Source organism: Carlito syrichta, unplaced genomic scaffold (genome assembly GCF_000164805.1).
Source record: "Carlito syrichta isolate Samal-C Ts95f unplaced genomic scaffold, Tarsius_syrichta-2.0.1 Scaffold314152, whole genome shotgun sequence".
Lineage (NCBI taxonomy): Eukaryota > Metazoa > Chordata > Mammalia > Primates > Tarsiidae > Carlito > Carlito syrichta.
Window position 1 is genome coordinate 170,505 of NW_007258248.1, and position 21,093 is coordinate 191,597.

At 38.4% G+C, this 21,093-nt stretch overlaps 1 pseudogene; it reads left to right on the plus strand.

The window, feature by feature from the left end:
* Positions 1-13,584: 13,584 nt before the first annotated feature.
* Positions 13,585-21,093, plus strand: part of LOC103273741 — a 29,045-nt pseudogene continuing 21,536 nt past the window's right edge.

Below are 21,093 nucleotides of genomic sequence, written 5' to 3' on the forward strand. Positions count from 1 at the left end.
GGCATGCTCACAGCCATCACAGCCTCGACTTGCTAGGCTCAGGCAATCCTTCCACCTCCTCCTTCCAAGTAGCTGGAACTACAGGCATGCACCACCACGCCCAGCTAATTTGTTGATTTATTGAAGAGATGAGGTCTCGCCAAGTTGCCCAGAATGGTCTTGAACCCAGGGGCTCAGGTAGTCCTCTCACAATGGTCTCCCAAAGTGCTGGGATTATAGGCATGAGCCACTACACCTAGCCAGTTATGTATAATTTATCATCAGGGGTACATTTTGAGACATGCATCATTAGGCAATTTTTATTATGCATAATTATGCAGACAGCATAGAGTGTGCTTACACAAACCTAAATGATATATAGCCTATGTTACACCCAGGATTTATGGTATATAGCTTTTTGTTCCTAAGCTACAAATCTAAACAGAATGTTACTGTACTGAATACCGTAAGCAATGTTTTTTTTTTCTGAGTTGGAGTCTCACTCTGTTGCCCAGGCTGGAGTGCGGTGGCACACTCATATTCCCCACAACCTCAAACTGCTGGACTCAGGCAATCCTTCCACCTCAGCCTTCCAAGTAGCTGGAACTACAGGTGCATGCTACTATGCCCAGATAATTTTTTATCTATTTATTATAGAGACGAGGTGTCACCAAATTGCCCAGGCTGGTTTCGAACTCCTGAGCTCAGGCTCACCTTGGCCTCCCAAAGTGCTGGGATTACAGGCTTGAGCCACTGCACCCCGCCTGTTATAGGCATGCCTAAAAGTATCTAAAAATCAAAAGGTACAGTAAAAATATAAAATATTTTTCAAATGACACGCCTATAAAGAGTACTTACGAATGCAACTTATAGGACTTAAAGTTGTATAGTAAATGCATAAACCAGTAACATAATCATCCTTCACTTTTTTCAAATATTGCAGGCTGTATATCATGTATGTGCTTTACTTTTATATAACTGGCATCACAGGTCTGTTTACAGAAACATTACAACAAACACATGAATAATACATTGTGCTACAGTGATTAAATGGCTATAATATCAGTAGGTGATAGGAATTTTCAGCTCTTACGGGCTACCGCCATCAGTGTGTTTGATAGTTAAGCAAAAAGTCAATATGCTGCACATGTGTGTATTCTATTTTTGATTTATATAATTTTTTGAGTTTACTTTTAACATTTGTGCCTATCAAAACATTTACTTCTATTTGTAATAGTCCATGGTAATGGATTTACTAGGAATAATATAGAACGAGGTTTTATGCCAATCAATGAGTAAACTAAAATTTCTGTTGTTGTTAGGTGGAGATTATGACTACAATTGCTGTAGTCAATAGTCATATTTACTTTATATAGAAACTGAATATAAAGGAACTGAATATAAAGAATATTAATAAAACTTCCATTTGACTTTGGAGTTTACAAAGAGGACTGTGAATGAGAATACTTCCCATTTTTATCTATATTTAGATAGAAGAGAAATAGAACTTTTAACAAGAACAAATATAAAATGTTATTTAATTGAAGAATAACATGAAGAAAGAATATTTGATGACGCAAAGTGGTCAGTAGTTGCTTAATACATGGTGTTTTAGACATCATTCTAAGCGATGTCACATTTATAGACATAATACTTAGAGTCTAAAAATAAACAACCCAGAGATTAATTGAAAATGACAAAACTGCCCAATTTTTATTAACACCAGGGAACATTAAAGTTACTGTTAAAAATTTTTAAGTGCATACTAAATAAACATGAGGGATGTTACATGATTTTGTTAAAATTTTGACTAATTAGTTCTAGACATAAGTAAGCAGCATTTTGATCAGTAACCAGAGGATACACATCCTTTTCAGACCCAAGTAAGGTGAAAAAGTTTCAGACCTAAAAAGTTATTAATGACAGTCATCCAATATGTTATATTGTTTGAACAATATAACAATATGTTATATTGTTTGAACATTGTTATATTGTAAAATGACCTTAGAAAGTATTAATTAAAACATAACCAATCAGTAATGATAAACCACGTACAAATTTCATTTAAGACCTTTTAAATTAACTGATGCATGAAATAAAGTCCAAATAGGTTATTTTTACTTAGGGAAATGCTAAATAATTTAGCACTGTGATTAGAGTTAAAAGACCTGGACCTAGGTGACTCATTCTTAAAATGTTAATATTATAAAACAACAGAATTCTGATGATGTACCATACTTTACTATTGTCTATAGTGAAGTGTTGTCATTGTAGAAATGTGTGCAAAACATAAATGCCTACTATTTAAGAATTGACACTCCATAAATTATCATATGCTATATTGAAGGGTTTGTGTTCTAAATGAAGAAACTTGGGATGTCTCATGAGATATACTGTCTGCCACAGAAAATCTGGGTAAAATATTTTTCTGACATGCACTCTGATGTGTTTGCTTACTATAAAAATAATATACATTCTAAGCACTTTTAATGCAGACAACTAAAATCCTCAGAAAGATAACAGGACTTCTTAAAATGCTGAGTAAAAGGAAAATATGAGAACTCACTGGAGCAGAAGTAAACCAGGTGTATGATCCAGAGGAGAAAGCAAACTAAGAAGCTTGTTCTCCATTCAGATACACCTAATACCAGGGATGTCAGTTCATGGGATGGTCAATCTCGTCAAGGGGTATTGCAGTAAACAAAGTGACTACAGACAACACAAGTTTAATATCACCTAATGGCAAGAACTAAATTACAAATCATGTCACATATGGGAATAACATACTAGGATCTGGGTCAAAACAAATTTCATGTCACATGAACTTAAATATCAGAATTATCTGTTAAATGTTTAAGTCAATACAATGAGAAAAATAGAAAACCAAAATAAAACAATGGGACAGCACAGAAAAGTATAAACTTGACAAACCATATTTCAAGTAGTACAAATAGAAAAAAACATTGAAAGTATAATAAATCAAACTAATATACAGCATATGAATTAAACATTAGACTGACATGCTGGAAGGACTAAAATAATTGAGAACTAGAATACTGAACACAATGAATACAACCTAATACAGCAATGAGAGACAAGATAACAGAAAATGCAAGTATACACGAAAGTTAAAATAAGGAATGAAACATCAAATTGTTTAACTAGAATATACAAAAAGAACAAATGATTTTCAAGTAATTGATAATTTATGTTTCTAAAATTGAAAACCAGATATGATCCCTTGAATTCAGAAGTACAGTACATAATAAAATAAAAAATACTTAAACAGTAGTCAAAATGCATAACAGCAAGGATGAGGTAAATACTTAGAAGCAGAGAGAGCCAAAGAGAAATCATCTACAAAGGTGAGAACAAAGCTCCACCATTTGTACAAAGCCCAAAACCAGAAATGTCTATTATTAGTGTTGACAGAAATTAACATTAGAACTGCAAGTGGAAACTTAGGTAAAGAATATTTGATAAATAAAGGTAAATAAAAAATATTTTAGAAGTAAAAACACTGATTTAATTACCAGTAAATGTTTCTTGAGAGTACACTTCAAGAAGAAAGAAATATCCTGTATGAAGTTAAACTGAAGGCAGAGTAAATAGCTATGGGACTATCAAATCATGGTGGACACTGAAGGAAAAGAACATAGTCTTTGCAGCATCCAATTCAAAAGTATATAATCAAAGTAATTTTGATTTTATTTAAATAAATTATAATTGAATAGCCAATGGTAGGAGACTTTGAAAACTTTTTCTATCATTACCTTGTTAAAAGTATTTGGCACTTCTGTTGCATATCATATCAATTATTTTATCAGAAATGATTTGTACCAAAGGACAAACACATTGAGAACAAATTTCTAAACACTCATAAGAACTGGGTCATTTTGCTATGACAGAGTTGAAGAGGATGAGATGATAAAGTCTACCTAGTACATGACCACAAAGATACACCATCAACAGGGGGTTCTGGGTGACCTTTCTCTGGGGAGGCTTGACGGGGGAGGCTTGACAGGGGAGGCTGGTGCAGTGAAGGTGCTGGGATCACCTCTGATTGCTTGACAAGCATTATTACCATGTATACACGTGAGAGCAACATGATTCCTACAAAGGAAAGGTCCTGGAACACCACCAGAGTGAAACCAGTCCCTTGATCATGGAGCTCATGAGGGAAGGTGAGCATTTTTAAAAAACTGACATTGACTAGATCAGTCTGGGTCATATTGGAATAAACTACAGTATAGATAATAGTCAAACTACTGAAAGAAAAATTGGGAATGAAACATATATGACAACATGGACAATGTATGTTTAAACTCCAAAACACTGAGGTGCTGGGGGTGATGGTGACAGCCTGGAGCACACTCAGGAGCCAGGTGGTGTAGATGGCTAGGCCCCTCATCACCCTGTTTGTGTAAAAATTGCCTTACAGTTGAAGTAACTCTGAAATCGCAGATACTTGAATGTATGTAGGCCAAAAAATCCACTAAGGTGAGGAGCATCACCATGTGGATGAGCCCCAGATAACCAGGACATGGGGCTTAGGCATGTGATTCAGAATGAGAGTGAAGATATAGAAGAAAAGGAGAAAGGTGTTGGCTAAGACTCCAATGCCAACTTGGAAATAAAAAGAATTTTTTAATAATAACAAGTGGAAAGTTTTCATTTTAATGGCATAGAAGAAACACTTTAATATCTAGGAAATAATCTCAAATCATCAATGCTTGTCACCTGTCAAAATCACTACCATCATTATTTTTATTTTAGCTATTTGTTATTGATTCATCCTATCTCATACAATTTCTTGATAACTCAGCCTCTACACTAGTTTCTACAACAAATAACTGGTATGTGCAAAACTAACACTTTTGAAATCACGCTTGTATAGGGTGCACACTATATTTCTATTGCACTCAGGCCTCTTTATTTTTTAAAGATGTGGGGTACAAGTCAGGATTAGGTACATAAGTGGTCTGTGTGCAGATGAAATTTGAGCCTCCCACTGGTCCTTATTTTCCTGGTTTAGGATCAGGTACGCTTAGTGATGTTATACCCCCCACCCCATTTTCTGGCAGTGCCCCATTACTGCCATTTCCTTTCTTGTAGTATTATGACAAATGTTTAGGATCCACTTATGAGTGAGAGTATGTGGTGTTCTGGTCTTTGTTTTTATGATCACTCAGTATGGTAAACTCAAAATCCATACAAATTGCTTCAAAGCTCGTAATTTTGTCCTTTATGGGCATGTAATATTCCATTATGTATATATACTACATTTTTTTAACCCAGTCCACTTTTGATGGGCAGCACAACTGTTTGGTTCCATGTTTTTGCTATTGTGAATAGTGCTGCAAAAAAACATGGGTGTGCATGTATCTTTTTTGTAGACTGATTTGAGTTCCTCCAGATATATTCCCAGAAGAGGGATTGCTGGGTCATCTGGAAGGTCAATTTCTAGATCTTTTAGAAATTGCCAAACTATTTTTCACAGAAGTTGTACTAGTTTACCCTCCCACCAACAGTGTAGAAGCATTCCCTTTTCTCCACATCCTCTCCAGCATCTATTGATTTTTGAATTACTAATGATGGCCATCCATATGAACTAGGTGGTATCTCATTGGAGTTTTGATTTGCATTTGTCTGATGACTAGTAAAGCTGGACATTTTTTCATGTATCTGTTGGCTGTTCATAATGCCTTCTTTTGAAAAATGTCTATTTATTTCTTTGCCCATGTTTTAATAGGGGTCTTTTTTTGTTTTTGTTTTTCCTTTCAGCTCATTTTCGTCCCTTGTGGATCCTGGATATTTGGATTTGTCAGATACACAGTTGGCAAATATTTTTTTCCCATTCTGTGGGCTGTATCCCACTCTCTTGATGGTTTCTTTTGCTTTGCAAAAGCTTTTCAGTTTGATGAGAGTCCCACTTGTCTATCTTATCTCTTATGGCATAGGCTTTTGGGGTTATAATCAGGAACTGGTTGCCTATTCCATTGTCTATAAGGGTGTCTCCTGCATTTCCAAGATTCTTATAGTTTGAGGTTTTACCCTTAGGTCTTTGATCCATTTCAAGTTGATTTTTGTGTATGGTGACAGGGAGGGGACCTGTTTCAGTCTTCTCCATGAGACTAGCCAGTTTTTATTTTGTTTTGTTTTTTTTAGAAATTATATCCTTATTGCTCTGCATTCTCTCATTTTATAATCTAGCACCCAAAACTGTGCCAGTAATGAAATTAATGGTTTCTGTACACTTAGATTGGATGAAAACATGCCAATATAAAAAACTTACCAAAACAAAGAACTGAAAAAAATGTCCAGTTGAGTCAGACTCACATCCCATCACACTGATACACTCTATTCTTCATCACTCTTCCACATTGTTGGATCCTTGCAATTCTACTAGACTCACTGTGAAAACTTATGATACTGTCCCTGTTTTTTATTAGCAATTAACAATCTTGAGCTCATTTGAAATCGATTACATTTGCCATGAATTGTAATGTATTCTCAGTATCTTGGGATTAAGACTGATACTTTTTTTAAAAAATTTGAGACACTATTTGGCTTATTCAAACTGTAATCTACTGTATATTTTTTTAAGTGGTTCTGTCTTTCCCAATTAGGTTACAATTCTAGAAATCACTTATGTGAAGTCTCTTTATCTCAGGACAAAAATCCTAAGGTCTTCCTCTGAATTATCATGATGATTCACAGTGATTATACTTACTATGGGACAGTCATTAGGTTGCATCAGAATAATCAGATGTTGATCCATTTCCTGAGAATTCATTTATTACAGGGATGCTCTACTATGTTTGGAAAAATACTCAGTTCCAATAAAAATATAATTCCTATAAAGTTAACTCAGGATATCTCCAATATGGGAACAACCTGTAAAATTTTCAGAACAATTTTTCAGTACCTATCTCATGCTATTTAGCTTGGATCAAGCATTATTTCACCCTTTTATTCAATTCAAGACTAAGAACAATTCAGCTTCGTGACACAGAAAAATTGAAAACCACCACATTTGCTCAAATTCTTTTGAGATGAAAATGTATTCAACTATATTTTCAAGGTGACTTATCACTATATTATTCCATAAATAAAAATATCTCAATGTGAAAATGCAATTAGTATTCCTGATTCATAATCAGAAATTAATGGCTGAAGAGGAAAATTGTGCTAAAATCATCTGATACATATGATTTTATAAAGGAAATATTATATAGTTGTTTACATGGTTTCTCTTTCTACAAAAACTTACTCTAGTAAAGAAATACACTGATCTTAAGTGTGAGAGCCAAACACTGGATAGTTCCCACCAAAAACCATCTGTACCCTTAGCACAGTTAGGTTCTGCTCTCCAGTTGGAACCAGGAGGAACACTGGAATAATTTTGAATGAAAAGCTTAATGGTCTCCACATTTTAAGGATCAAGCACCAGTAAAAAAATATTTGAACAAAGATTAATATGTAGAATAACTTAATAAATATGTGTCTTTATAATTTTATTAATATACTTCTTAAAACTAATATACCAAAAAAAGAAATAACAAATAATTAGATTGAAGAATGTATATAATAATTGTAATTCTCTTACATCAAGAGTTACCTAGTTCATGCTAATTCATTCTGCTCATCTTTTAAACGACCATCACATACTAGTAAATACTTATCTTTTGGATCATCAAATGGCACATTATTCCAATGAGGCTCTTGAAATTATTGATGATGAGCCTGGAGAAAAAAGACTTATGATTTCCATGGATTTGGATGGGTAAATAGAGTATAATTAACTTCATTATAGTGTTGGAAATCTATCTTAAATGCTAGAAATAAATAATGGATAGTTGCTTTCGACATCCCACAAAAGTTATTTTTATCTACATTTACTTTGGGAAATCTAGTGATAGCCATATTTGAGATCACCTGTGAGACAGAAGTTAGCTAGAGAAAGGCTAGGCAGAAAGACAGGCAGGTCCTCTGATAACAATGTAGTGAATTCCCGCAGGCCTCTCAGGCTCAGCTTTGGTAAACAAGCTCCCTGTGAGCCTATCAAGCTAAAGCTTAAGTACTCACTGCTGAGATCAAAAAGCAACCAATCAGCTCACCATTAGGTCCCTACCTTAATACTGACCAATCAGAACAGCTACAGCTCAGGGGTAGTGCTAATTGACTTGGACTTAGGGCTATATAAGCACCAGGTTGTCGGCTTCAGACGGGCATCCCCTTTGGGTACCGTGGGAGCTTCTCTGTCCTCTCCATAAATCCTGCTTTCTCAGTTTCCAACTGTCTGGGTCCCTCATTCTTCCTGGGCATAAGACAAGAACCTCGACCCTGAAGAACTGCGACCTAAAGAGCTGCAGGAGGTCATCGGAGCTGGCTGAACCGGGAGAGCTGCCAGAAGAAGGCGAAACTCCAAAGCTGAAACACCTCAGGGGCTTGGCTTGCCAGTTGATCAAACCAGCAACACTCAGGGCTTGGTTTGCCAGGCAATTAGAGCCAGCACTCCAGGGGGTAGGCTTGCCAGCCCACCGAATCGCAACACTCTCAGGGCTTGGCTTGTCAGTCCATTAGAGTTGACACTTCTGGGGCTAGGCTTACCAGCCTTTTGACGACCCTCTCTGGGGCTTGGCTGGCCTACTCATTGAGCTGACTCCATGGAAGCCCAGGCTGACCTGAAAAATCTGCCGCATCACCTGCATGCAATAATGTTTCTTGTGTCCTGCTCCTTTAGAATTTCTTGTCTTTGTTTTTTGAGTAGGAGTCTCACTCTGTCACCCAGACTGGAGTGCAGTGGCACATTCATGGCCACCGCAGCCTTGACCTGCTGGACTCAAGTGATCATTCCGCCTCAGCCTTCTAAGTAGCTGGAACCACAGGTGCACACCATCACACCTGGCTAAGTTTGTTTTTTTATTGTAGTGATAAGGTCTTGCCAACTTGCCCAGGCTGGTCTCTACCTTTGGACTCAAGCAATGCTCTCACCCCACTTCCCAAAGTGCTGTGACCACAGGCATGAGCAACTGCTCCTAGCCTGTTTTTTGTTTGATTGTAATGTGTCTTAGTGAACTCCAGTTTGGTTGAAATTGGTCAGAGGTCTCTAACCTTTCTGTATTTGTGTCTATACCTTGTCCTAGATTTGGAACTTTTTGTGGTTTTTTGGCACTTTTTCTTTAAAGACATTCTGGTTTTTCTCCTCTTCTTCAACTTCTATTATGTGAATATTAGCTCTCCCAATAGTATCCATAGATTCTATAAACTTTAATTATTATTTTTCATTTATTTCTTTATGCTTTTCATACTGAATAAATTGCTTGTCTTTGAGAGCACTAATTTTTTATTCTTCTTGATTGAGACTGCCATTGAAGATTTCTAGTTTTTTTTTCTTTCAGTTTAGTCATTATATTGTCATCTTTAAAATGTATATTTGTAGCCAGGCTCGGTGGCTCAGCCTGTAATCCTGTGCCTTGGGAGGCTGAGGTGAGTGGATTGCCTGAGCCCGCGGGTTCGAGACCCGCCTGGGCAGCAAGACCTCATCTCTACAATAAATCAAAAAATCAGCTGGGCGTGGTAGCGCGTGCCTGTAATTCCGGCTACTCGGAAGGCTGAGGTGGAAGGATCGCCGGAGCCCAGCAGGCGAGGCTGCGGTGGCCGGGAGCGGCCACTGCACTCCAGTCTGGGCGACAGAGTGAGACTCCAACTCAAAAAAATAAATAAATAAAATAAAATAAAATAAAATGTATATTTGTTTTTGTTTATTGTTTGTTTCTTTGTTAAACTTCCTAATTTTGTTCATATATTGCTTTTCTAGTTTGGTTTAATTTTCTACCTGTATTTAATTTTAGTTCACTGAACAATTTTATAAATATTAATAATTCTAGTTTATTTGTCAGTTAATGTATAGATCTCGATTTCTTTAGGATCCTGTGTTAGATTAATCTGGCAGCCATATTTCCCTACTTTTCTGTTATCCTCGTGTCTTTGCATTGGTTTCTGAATGTGGGATGAAGCCATCTCTATTTTTACCTTTCCAAGTGTTTTCTGATTAAAAAAAAAAATGACCTTTACTATTTAGTCTAACCTGTTATTCTGAATGGGTTATTTCTCTGATTAGGTAGGGTCATGGGAAGTGTTCCCTGCACAGGTTGTATGGAGGGAAAAGTATCTACCTTGGCTACTAATCTCCAGAAAGCGGTGGCAGCAGTGGGACCAAGGGGTGACAGGGTCAGTGGGCCCCAGGTTGTCTACTGTGTAGGAGGAAGTGCCAGGAAATGGCGGAGAGGCAGACACTGCTGGCAAGTCAAGCTTTCAGCCCAGTTGAGACTTTTTTCATCTGGCCAATGCTGTGTTGGTGCCGCTGGCCTTTGCCAGTGTCCCCTGCCCCTACAAGGATCTGCTAGGTAGCAGGGTGCTGCGGGCCTCAGTGATGAAGAAAATGAGGTCCCAAGAAGTCCTGCTACTTGGGAAAGGGCCCAAAGAGGGTGAGACCAAACCTGGTTCCGTTGTTCTATGGTCCCTTTCCTGGCGGAAGTGCAAGAGACTCCACTCCCATCAACGGAGGAAGGATACTGTTTGTCCTGCTTGCTCAAGCTCTTACATTCTTTTACAGAACAGGAAACAGAGTTGTGTCTTCCTAAAATGGCTCCAGAAGAAGCTGGACGCCCTTGTGGCACTGCAGACCATCCCACCATGAATGCAGCACTGAGCAGGCATGTCAGTTTTTCTCCCTGAAAAGAAGGCTAGAAAAAAAAACAGTTTTTGAAGGCTGTGGAGAACAAGTGCAAATGTGAGAATTGCTCCTGGTGCTGTGTAACCCGGAGCAGATGAGTTGGGCCCGGTTCTGCGAGAACAGCATGGCTGCCTGGCTGAGCTTAAGTCCAAAATGCCTATAGGGATGCTAAGAAAGCATCTTAAAGATAAGACGTTTAAGGAAAATTGTTGGGAGAAAGTCTGACACTTCAAAGCTATTGTCCGAATGAAAGCAGAGATTGTGCAGAGCAGGTAACACTGGGACATCTGCTGATGCATTTAAAAACCGATCACCTGTTTGAAGAAGCTATCTGTGTGCATGCTAACTGCAAAGAAAATGTTTTGAGAAAAGACCTGCACAATCACGTGGAAATGGCCTATCAATAATTGAGGCATGAAGCTGTCACTGCAAACATCAAGTTTCTGTGATCACATTTCAGAATCAGGAAGACACCGAGTGTTTCTGCACGGGGAGGTGTCCTGCCCTTATAAGTGCAGTGTCCAGACATTTCTTAGGAGTAAGTCTACTGCACACTGATTTGAGTGCATTGATGCTTCTAGCACCTGCAGTTTTGAGCACTGTGGCTATGTTTTTCAGGGGACAAACCAGCAGATGGAACCCATGAGGCCAGCTCCGAGGGCAGCATATCAACCTGCTGAAGGAGTGCAGCCACTCCCTGGAGGATTAATTGCTGCAGAAAGGAAGTGCAGAGAAAAACAAGAACATGCAAAGTCTACACAATCAGATATGTAGCTCAAAAATTGCTATTCAGAGACAAAAGGAAATGCTTTAAAAATATGAGTTCAAAATACTTCATAGCAGTGCCAAATGAAGAAATGGAAAGATGCTTGAAAAGAGATCCATCCCTTCCTGCAGAACGGGCAGGAGGTAGATAGCATGAATAGCAGTTTGGGGCCCTCCAGAGTTATGTGACCAAGCTAGACAGATTGATAAAAGGGTTGGGCAGGTGACCGGGACACAGGCCTGCTGGAGTCCTGGCTGACCCATCAGGACAAGACAGTGAGTGTGCACAACTCCCGCCTGGTTACATGGACCTGCACTTCCAAGTCCTCCAGGCTGCCAGCTACAATGTGTGCTAATATGGAAGATCCTGATTATAAGTGGGAAGCAGGAGGCCTGTCATGGGGAATACCCTGTCTCTCTACAGCCAGCCCATCTACACCAGCTACTTTGGTTATAAGATGTCTGCCAAGATCTACCCGAACAGGGATGGAAGGGGGCAGGAGACACTCTTGTCACTGCTCTTGTCACTATGTGTAGAAAATATGATGCTTTGCTTCCTTGGCCATTTAAGCAGAAAGTGACATTCATGTCGATGGATCAGGAGTCCTCTAGACATGGGAGACATATTTAAGCCTGACCCCAACACAGCAGCTTCAAGAAGCCCACCAGAGAGATAATATTGCCTGTGACTGCCCAGTCTTTGTGGCCCAAACTGATCTAGAAAATGGGACATATATTTAAAAGATACTCTTTTTATTAATGTCATAGTAGATATTCCAGATCCCTGGATCCCTGATGAGTAGATATTCCAGATCTGCTGGATCCAGATCTGCTGGATCCCTGGGGAGGTGGATTTAGCAGAAGGTAACTCCTCTCGGGGCAAAGGTGGTTCAACTGGTCTGTCTTCACTGAGGTCCTCGTCCTCACAAAAGGACCTTGTAGAATGAAGGAAGCAACAGAAGGCAGTTGCGGCCAGTGGGAGGAGCCACACGTCAGCATACCTGGCCTGTTTCCTAATACACTAGTAACACTTCACTCTGGAGAATTATTAATTCTACGATGTGATATTGTTATAAGAGGTTTTTTTTCTTTCATTTTTTTTTTTTTTTTTTTAATAATTAATCAGTATTTTTATTATAGTTTTGTGGGGTACAGTTAAGGGTTAGGTGTACAATTACGTTTCATTCAGACACCCTGTTGATAAGAGGTGTTTTCCCAGCCCCGGACAGATATTTGCTACTGTTAATCCCCTCCCCCTCCCCCCCATAGTTTCCCAGTACCGTCAGTCATTTTGTTATAGTATTACATTGGATGTTCAAGGTCCATTATATGAGTGAGAAGTTCTATAAAGTGATAAACCTATATGCTAAGCAAAGGAAACATATTTTGTCATAATCTCAAACACCAAAAAAAGAAAACACACACATGTGGAGATAATTGGACATGTAGCATGTTACATAAAAGGAGAATTTATGAAATAATGATGCAATTTTGATATATTTATTCTAAAAATCAAGAGTGTAATCATGTTTCAAATATAGTTCATTGTTTATTTAAAATATAATTTTAAAATCCCATGATTTTTATCCCTTTAAAACTCTTTTGATGTTTCATATTACTTGATTTTTATATGTTAAAACATGCTTGCATCCCAATAATAAATTCCACTTGATGCTGGTGAATAATCTTTTTGATGTTTTCTTTTATTTTGTTTGCTAGTATTTTGTGAGAATTTATGTTTTATATCCAAGTAAAAAATAAAATTGTCCATTTGAATATGATTTTATATATAAAAATATATTATATATACATTGTAAATATATAATATGATATATATTTGGGGTCCCAAAAAAGATATACTGAACTCCATGACATTAAGTATGGCATTCACTCAAAAGATGGCATTAATCAAAGAATGCTAGTATCACCATGAGTCAGGCAAGACATTCAGAGAACATGACAGAAGCACAGTTGAATGTACATCATACTACACATTGCCACCACAAGTAAACAAATTCAGGTGCCCTCTGCTGCCCTGGTCACCATGGCCTCCGCCTGGGGAGGCCTGCCAGTACCCAGAGTCGTAGCTCCCCTGCACCATGTGTGACATCTGGGCCCTCTTTGGCAGCAACAACTGCTTCTCAGTGCAGTGTCTGAGCGCTGTGAATATTGCACACAAGGGTTCAGATGCCTTTTCCTTTGAGAACATCAATGGGTGTATCACTGCTGCTTCAAATTTCACTAGTTGACGGTAGTTGACCAGATGTTTGGAATGCAGCAATTGGAGTGAAGAAATACCCACATCTGTGGCTCTGCTACAGTGGTGAAATCTATAACCACACAAATCTGAAACAGCATTTTAAGTCTGAATACCAGACCAAAGTGGATAGTGGGATGACCTTTCGTCTTTATGAAGAAGGAGCAATCGAGCAAACGATTAGTATGTTGGATGGTGTTTGTGTTTATTTTGCTGGACACTGCCAGTAAGAAAGTATTCCTGTGCAGAGACACATAGTATGATTCAGGCCCTTATTTAGAGCCATGACAGAAGATGGATTTTTGGCTGTATGTTCAGAAGCTAAAGGTTTTGGTACATTGACGCACTCCATGACTCCCTTTTTCAAAGTGGAGCTTTTTCTTCCTTAACACTATGAAGTTTTGGACTTGGAGCCGAATGGCCAGGTTGCATCGTGCAAATGGTTAAATACCATCACTGTTAGGAAGAACCCCTGGACATACTCTAGGACATTATGGAGAAACTTTTCCCAGGTTTTGAAATACAAGCTGTGAAGAGCAACCTCCAGATCCTTTTTAGCAGTGCTGTGAAGAAGCATTTGATGACAGACAAAATTGGCTGCCTGTTATCAGGGGACTTCAACTTCAGCTTGGTTGCTGTTACCCTATTGACGAAGCTAAAAGAGACTCAAGTATAGTATTTTCTTCAGACATTTGTGATTGGCATTGGAGAGGGCCCTGATTTGCTGGCTGCTAAAGGTGGGAAATCACATCAGAAGTGAACATAAAGTCCTTTTTAACTCTGAGGAAGGCATTCAGGTCCTAGATGAAGTCATCATTTCCTTGGAACTTACGCCATTGCAACAGTTCATGCTTCAGGAGGTATGTATTTCATTTCCAAATACATTTGGAAGAACTTGGAGAAGAGTCAGAGGAGACTATGCAAGGTTCCATATATTTTCATAAGGCTCTTTCTGAAGAAGCTGAAGAGGAAAGCAAAAGGTTTTGAAGGAATTCTAGCTGTTTGACATTCTCTGTGCGAATTTGACCTTGGATGCCCACGTCTTTGAACTGAGAGTGACATTTCTGAATCATCATTTTTCTTCATGTTACTCGTCTCTGCCACCAGACACGAGAATGCCAAAGAATGGGAGAGAAAATCATCTGTTTTGAGAGACACTTGAAGACTCCAGTCTGCCTCCTAAGGAGATTCTCTGGTGACCAAAAGAACTCTTCAGTGATGATATAAACTCAGTGAAGAATTCCTGGTTTAGCATTTTACAGAACTATGTTGAACTATGAACCAACATAGCATCAGGTCGATGATGCAATGATGGCAAAGAAATTTCCCTTCATTTACCTAAGACCAAAGAGGGCTATTAATATTGTCAGATCTTTGAGTGCTACAACCCAGGCTGGGCTGACTGGCTGAGACACTACTGGATGCCCAAGTAAATAAGTGCCACCAATCCTTCTACCCATATGCTGACCTACTACAAGTCAGTTGCCAAAGCTAGGTGTGATCTATGCTGTAGAGTGAAAAGTTTCTTCTTGTGTGATGGCAGGGAAACAGGGGACAAATGGGGAGCACTGAACTTACTTGGGTGTGAAAAAAATAAACATCTTGAATCTAAAATTTTTATTTTTTTTTTTGAGTTGGAGTCTCATTCTTGTCACCCAGGCTGGAGTACAGTGGCACACTCATGGCCACTGTAGCCTCAACCTGCTGGACTTAGGCGATCATTCCATATCAGCCTTCAAGGTAGCTGGAACTGTAGACACATGCCACCATGCACAGCCAGTTTTTTTGTGTGATTTATTGTAGAGACAAGGTCTTACCATGTTGCCCTGGCTGGTCTCAAACCCCCGGTCTCAGGCAGTCCTCTTTCCTCAGCCTCCACAAATGCTGGGATTACAGACTGAGCCACCATGCCTGACTGTGTCTAAAATTTTAAAAAAATCAATCAAGCAGCAGGATACAAAATAATTTGCATTTCTATATACTAGTGATAAAATATATAAAAAAACAAATTAGAAAAATAATGTCATTCATAATAGCACCATAAAATAATATACTTAGGAATAAGTTAAGAAAGAAAAAGTCTTACATACTGAAAACTACAAAATATTGATATAACTCTTCAAAAAGACACAAATGGAAAAATAGCCTATGTTCAAGAGTTTAAAAACTTTATATTGTTACATTTTTTCATAGTACTCAAAATGATCTACAGATTCAATGCAATCCTATCAAAATACCAATGACATTTTTACAGAAATAACTATTCTACAATTTGTGTAAAACCAAAGGCCACAAAAAATACCAAATTAATCTTGAGCAAGAACAAAGCTTTAGGCATCACACTTCCTCATTTCAAAACATGCCGCAAAGCTACTGAAACAAAAACAGTATAACACTAACATAAAACAGATATATAGTCCCATAGAACAGAATACAGTAGCCAGAATAAACTGACACACATAACTTCAAGTGATCTTTGACAAGGATGTCAAAGTACATGATAAACAACAGATAGTATTTTTTTTTTTTGAGTTGGAGTTTCACTCCGCTGCCCAGGCTGGGGTGCAGTGGCATACTCATGGCCACCCCAGCATTGATCTGCTGGGCTCATGCGATCCTTCTGCCTCAGCCTTCAAGTATCTGGCCTTCAAGTACTACAGGCTCTCACTACCATCCCCGGCAAACTTTTTTTTTTTTTTTTCTTTATTGTGGAGATGAGGTCTTGTCAAGTTGCCCAGGCTGTTCTCAGACCTGGGGTTCGGGCAATCCCTCACCTCAGCCTCCCAAAGTGCTGGGATTACAGGCTTGAGTCACTGCGCCAGGCCCAGACAGTATTTTATTCTTTTGTTTTTGAGTTGGAGTCTCACTCTGTCACCCAGGCTGGAGTGCAGTGATACACTCACGGCTACTGCAGCCTCAACCTGCTGGTATCAGATGAACTTTCTGCTTCAGCCTTCCAAGTAACTGGAACTACAGGCATACGCCACCACACCCAGCCTATTTTTTTTATGTATTGTAGAGACAAGTTCTCGCCAAGTTGCCCAGGCTGGTTTGAACTCCCAGGCTCAGGCAGTTCTCTTGCCTCTACCTCCAGAGTGCTGGGATTACAGGTATGAGCCACCATGCCCAGCTAGTATTTTCAATACATGATGTTGATGCAACTGAGTATTCAGAAACAAAATAATGACATAGAACCCTTACACTGTACAGAAAAATTATCTCAAAATTTGCCTATATATGTATTATAAATACATATATACATAAATCACATACATGTATACATACTAGAGTTCAACAGTGTAATCATATCTCATTGTAGCCTCAAACTCCCAAGCTCAAGTGATTCTCCCATGCCAATCTTTTGAGTTGCCGGGACTACATATAGGCACTACAATGCATGGCTATTTTTATTTTTATTTTATAGAAATGGGGACTCGCTCTGTTGCCCAGGCTGGCCTTGGGCTCCTGGCCTCAAGCAATTCTACAACTTGGCTTCCCCAGATTCTGGGATTGCTAGCCTGAGCCACCATGATCAGTCCTCAAATACAGTAAAGCCTTGAACATATGACTTGAAACTGTTAAACTCCTCAAATAAAACACAGGAGAAAGCTTTCATGGCATTGGTCTTGACAATGATTTCATAAATGTGATTCCAAAACAACACCCAAAATAAAAAAATAAAAAACCAGTGGGCCTTCATCAGGATAGAAAGTATCTGCATTGCAAAAGAAACAGTCTACAAAATGAAAATAAAATCCATTGAATGGGAGTAAATATTTGCAAGTCATGTATCTGATAAAGAGTTAATTTCCAAATATATAAAAAACATTTGCAACATAATCGCAAAAAAGCATTCCTCTGATTACAAATATGAGCAAAGGACTTTAATGGCAAACCTTACTGTATAGGATGCAAGATGATGTAGCCACCATGAAAATCAGCATGGGAATTCTCTACAAGATTATAAATAAACTATTATATAATTTATCAATTCCACTTCTGGGTATTTGTCCACAATAATTAGAATTAAAATCTCCAAAAGATAATACCATTCCCTTGTTTACTGCAGCTATTCACAGTAGCCAAGGTGTAGCAGTAATGTAAATATCCATCAACAGATAGATAAATAGATAAAATGTTGTATTTTAGCTAATGCTTTTCTGGTCTCTAGTAAAATGATCATATAAGTTTATGTTTTTAATTTGGTTGATGTGATGTTGGGAGCCAGCCGTGGAGGCCCGCCTGAGCGTTAGGGATTCAGGCAGGCTGCGGACCCTGAGACCACTAGGTTGAGTTCAGGAGCTGATGGCCCATTCCCTCTTCCCTTCTTTGCTGTTTGGCATGATCCACTAGCAGGGACTCTGGTGATCTAAGCATGAAGTTCTGAGAATACGACAGGCATGGCTTACTTTAGGAGTCCTTTGTTCCCATTTCTCACAGACTGCGGTTTCTGCTTTAAACTTAACATAATTTAAACTCAGGTCACATTTGGGAGCCTTTAATACGGTACAAGCTTCTTTTAAGATTTAATAGTATATTTGTAGAATGAGTATATACATACAAAGTGCTGTTTCAACCTTAATAATACAGATAAATATCTAGAGCTACTAGAAATGGCCCAGCACAAACTTTGGGCTGGGCCACATTCCTAAAGGCCCAGCACGAACTTTTGGGCTGGGCCACATTCCTAAGGGCCCAGTGCATACTCTGGACTAGGCTGCTTTCTTTTAAACTGGTTTTTAGCTACAGTTGGTATAGGGTTTTTTCTACTTATTAGAAATTGAATTTATTTTATTCATAGAAAGTATTGTAGAAGAGGTTATGCTACGTGAATTATGTCAGTTGAAGCATGACCAAACATGATTATTTTGAGGTTTAATAAGAATACAGCTAACTTTAGAAATTACATTGTTTCCATCTTCTACATTTGCAGTTTTGGCTTTAATACAATTTACAGTTTATACTTGGGTTTTATTTTTTAGAAGCTTTATTGCTAATGATTAAGATTAGGAATTAGAAACTTTTATAAAAGTTAAAATGAATTTATAGGATTTCGGAACAGCCATTTTGTTAAGAGATTGTAATCAATTGTTCCCAGAAACAGCCCAGCGTGATCTTTTGACTGAGCCACATTCCTTAGGAATCAGTTTGGGCTATAATTAAGAGTTTCTATAGTGTAGGTAGAATTAGCATAAAATAGAGAGGAATTGGAATTTAGGTTGGTTATTAGGTGTTGTGTATGCATAAGTTTAAAAATTATTGATTATTAGAATATTATGATATTAGGATTGTTGTATTGCTTTTGAAAACTATTAACCAAGCATGAGGAACAGTAAGAGAGTTTTGGGATCCTCATTCCTCATGCTTGGGGAAACACCTGGTGGGTAAGGGATGCCCCTCATCCACCTGGCTCTATGTTCATGTAAATGTCTTGTGATTTAATTGGGATTGCCCTTCCTCTTACTCCAGGAAACACCTGGTGGGTGAGGGATGCCCCCTCATTCACCTGGCTTTGTGTTCATATAAAAGTTTTTTTATTTAATTGGGATTGTTCTTTCTCATGCCTGAGGAAACACCTGGTGGGTGGGGGGGGTGCGCCCCTCCTGCACCTGGCTTTGTGTTCACGTGAAAGACTTGCAAGACTGCCTGTGTAAAATTTGGGGATAAATACCCACTGTAAGTTTCAATAAATGGCTTCTGCTCAATTCACTGAACAGTTGTTCACTTTCTTTCTTTCTCTTTCTTCCTCTTTATATCTATCCCTCCATCTTTCTTTCTTTTAATATCTATCCCTACTACAGTATCGGCTTCTGCACTAGACAGAGTCCAGTTTCTTTCTTTCTCCCCCAGTCTCTTTCTTTTAATATCTATCCCTACGAATTGTCGACACCATCACACTTTCCAAGGGACCTCTCAAATCTCTCTTTGGGGGCTAGCCCCCCAAAATGTGACATAATATATACTGATTTGCATATGTTGAACCATCTTTCCATGACTTGATTATAATGATCCTTTAACGAGCTACTGAATTCAGTTCTCTAGCATTTTGTGGAGAAGTTTTGCATCTGTTTATCAGAGATACTGACTTGTAGTTTTGTTTGTTGTGTCTTTGTCTGATTTTGGTATCAGGCTAATACTGGCCTCATAGAATGAGTTTGAAAGTTTTTCCTCCTCCTTGATTTTTTAAAATAGTTTGAGAAGGATTGGTATGGATTCTTATGTATTTGTTAGGGCTACGCACGGTGGCTCATGCTTGTAATCCTAGTACTTCAGGAGGCTGAGGTGGGAGGATCACTTGAGCCCAGGATTTCAAAAGCAGCCTAGACAACAAAGGCAGGTCCAAACTCTGCAAAAAAAAAAAAAAAAAAAAATTACAGTGTGGTGATAGGTGCCTATAGTCCCAACTTTCCCAGAGGCTGAGGTAGAGGAAGGATTTCCCAAGCTTAGGAGGTTAAGGCTGTGGTGAGGTATGATGGAGCTACTGCACTTCACCTTGGGCTACAGAGTGAAACTCAGACTAAAAAAAGAAATAAACATTTTTGTTAGAATTCAGCAATGAAGCCATCAGGTCTTAGGCTTTTTTTGATGGGAGACTTATTATCACTGCTTTACCTTATTAATCTGTTTAGAGTTTGAGTTTCTTCATGGTTCAGTCTTGGTAGGCTGTATGTGTCTAGAAGTTTATCCATATATTTTTGGTTTTCCAGTTTTTTGATATGTAAATGCTCATAATTTTGTCTAACTATCCTCTGAATTTCTGTGGTATCAGTTTTAATGTCTCCTCTTTTATGTCTGACTTTATATGGGCCTTCTCATTTTTTTCACCTTAGTCTGGCTAAAATTTTCTCAATTTTGTTTACCTTATTAAAATATCAAGTTTTCATTTTGTTGTTTTTATTTGTAATTTTTGTCTCAATTTAATTTTTCTATGATCTGTTCTTTATTTCTTCTCTTCTATTAATTTTATGCTTATTTTTTCCTTGTTTTTCTTGTTCTTTAAGATGCATGAGGGTCAGGCACAATAGTTTACATCTGTAAATCCTAGCACTTTGAGAGGCTGAAGTGGAAGGAACACCTGGGGCAAGGAGATTGAGACCTTGGGTGATATAGGAAGACCTCATATCTGAATAGATGGATGGATGGATGGACAGATAGACAGGCAGACGGACAGACACAAAACTTAGCCAGGCATGGTGATATGCAGCCGGAGTTCTAGCTTACTAGGTCCCAAGGTAGAAGAATCACATGAGCCCAGGAGTTCAAGGTTGCAGTGAGCTATAATCACTCCAGATTGGATGACAAAGTGTCACCCTGTCTCAAAAAAAGTGTCATACAGCTATTTATTTGAAAT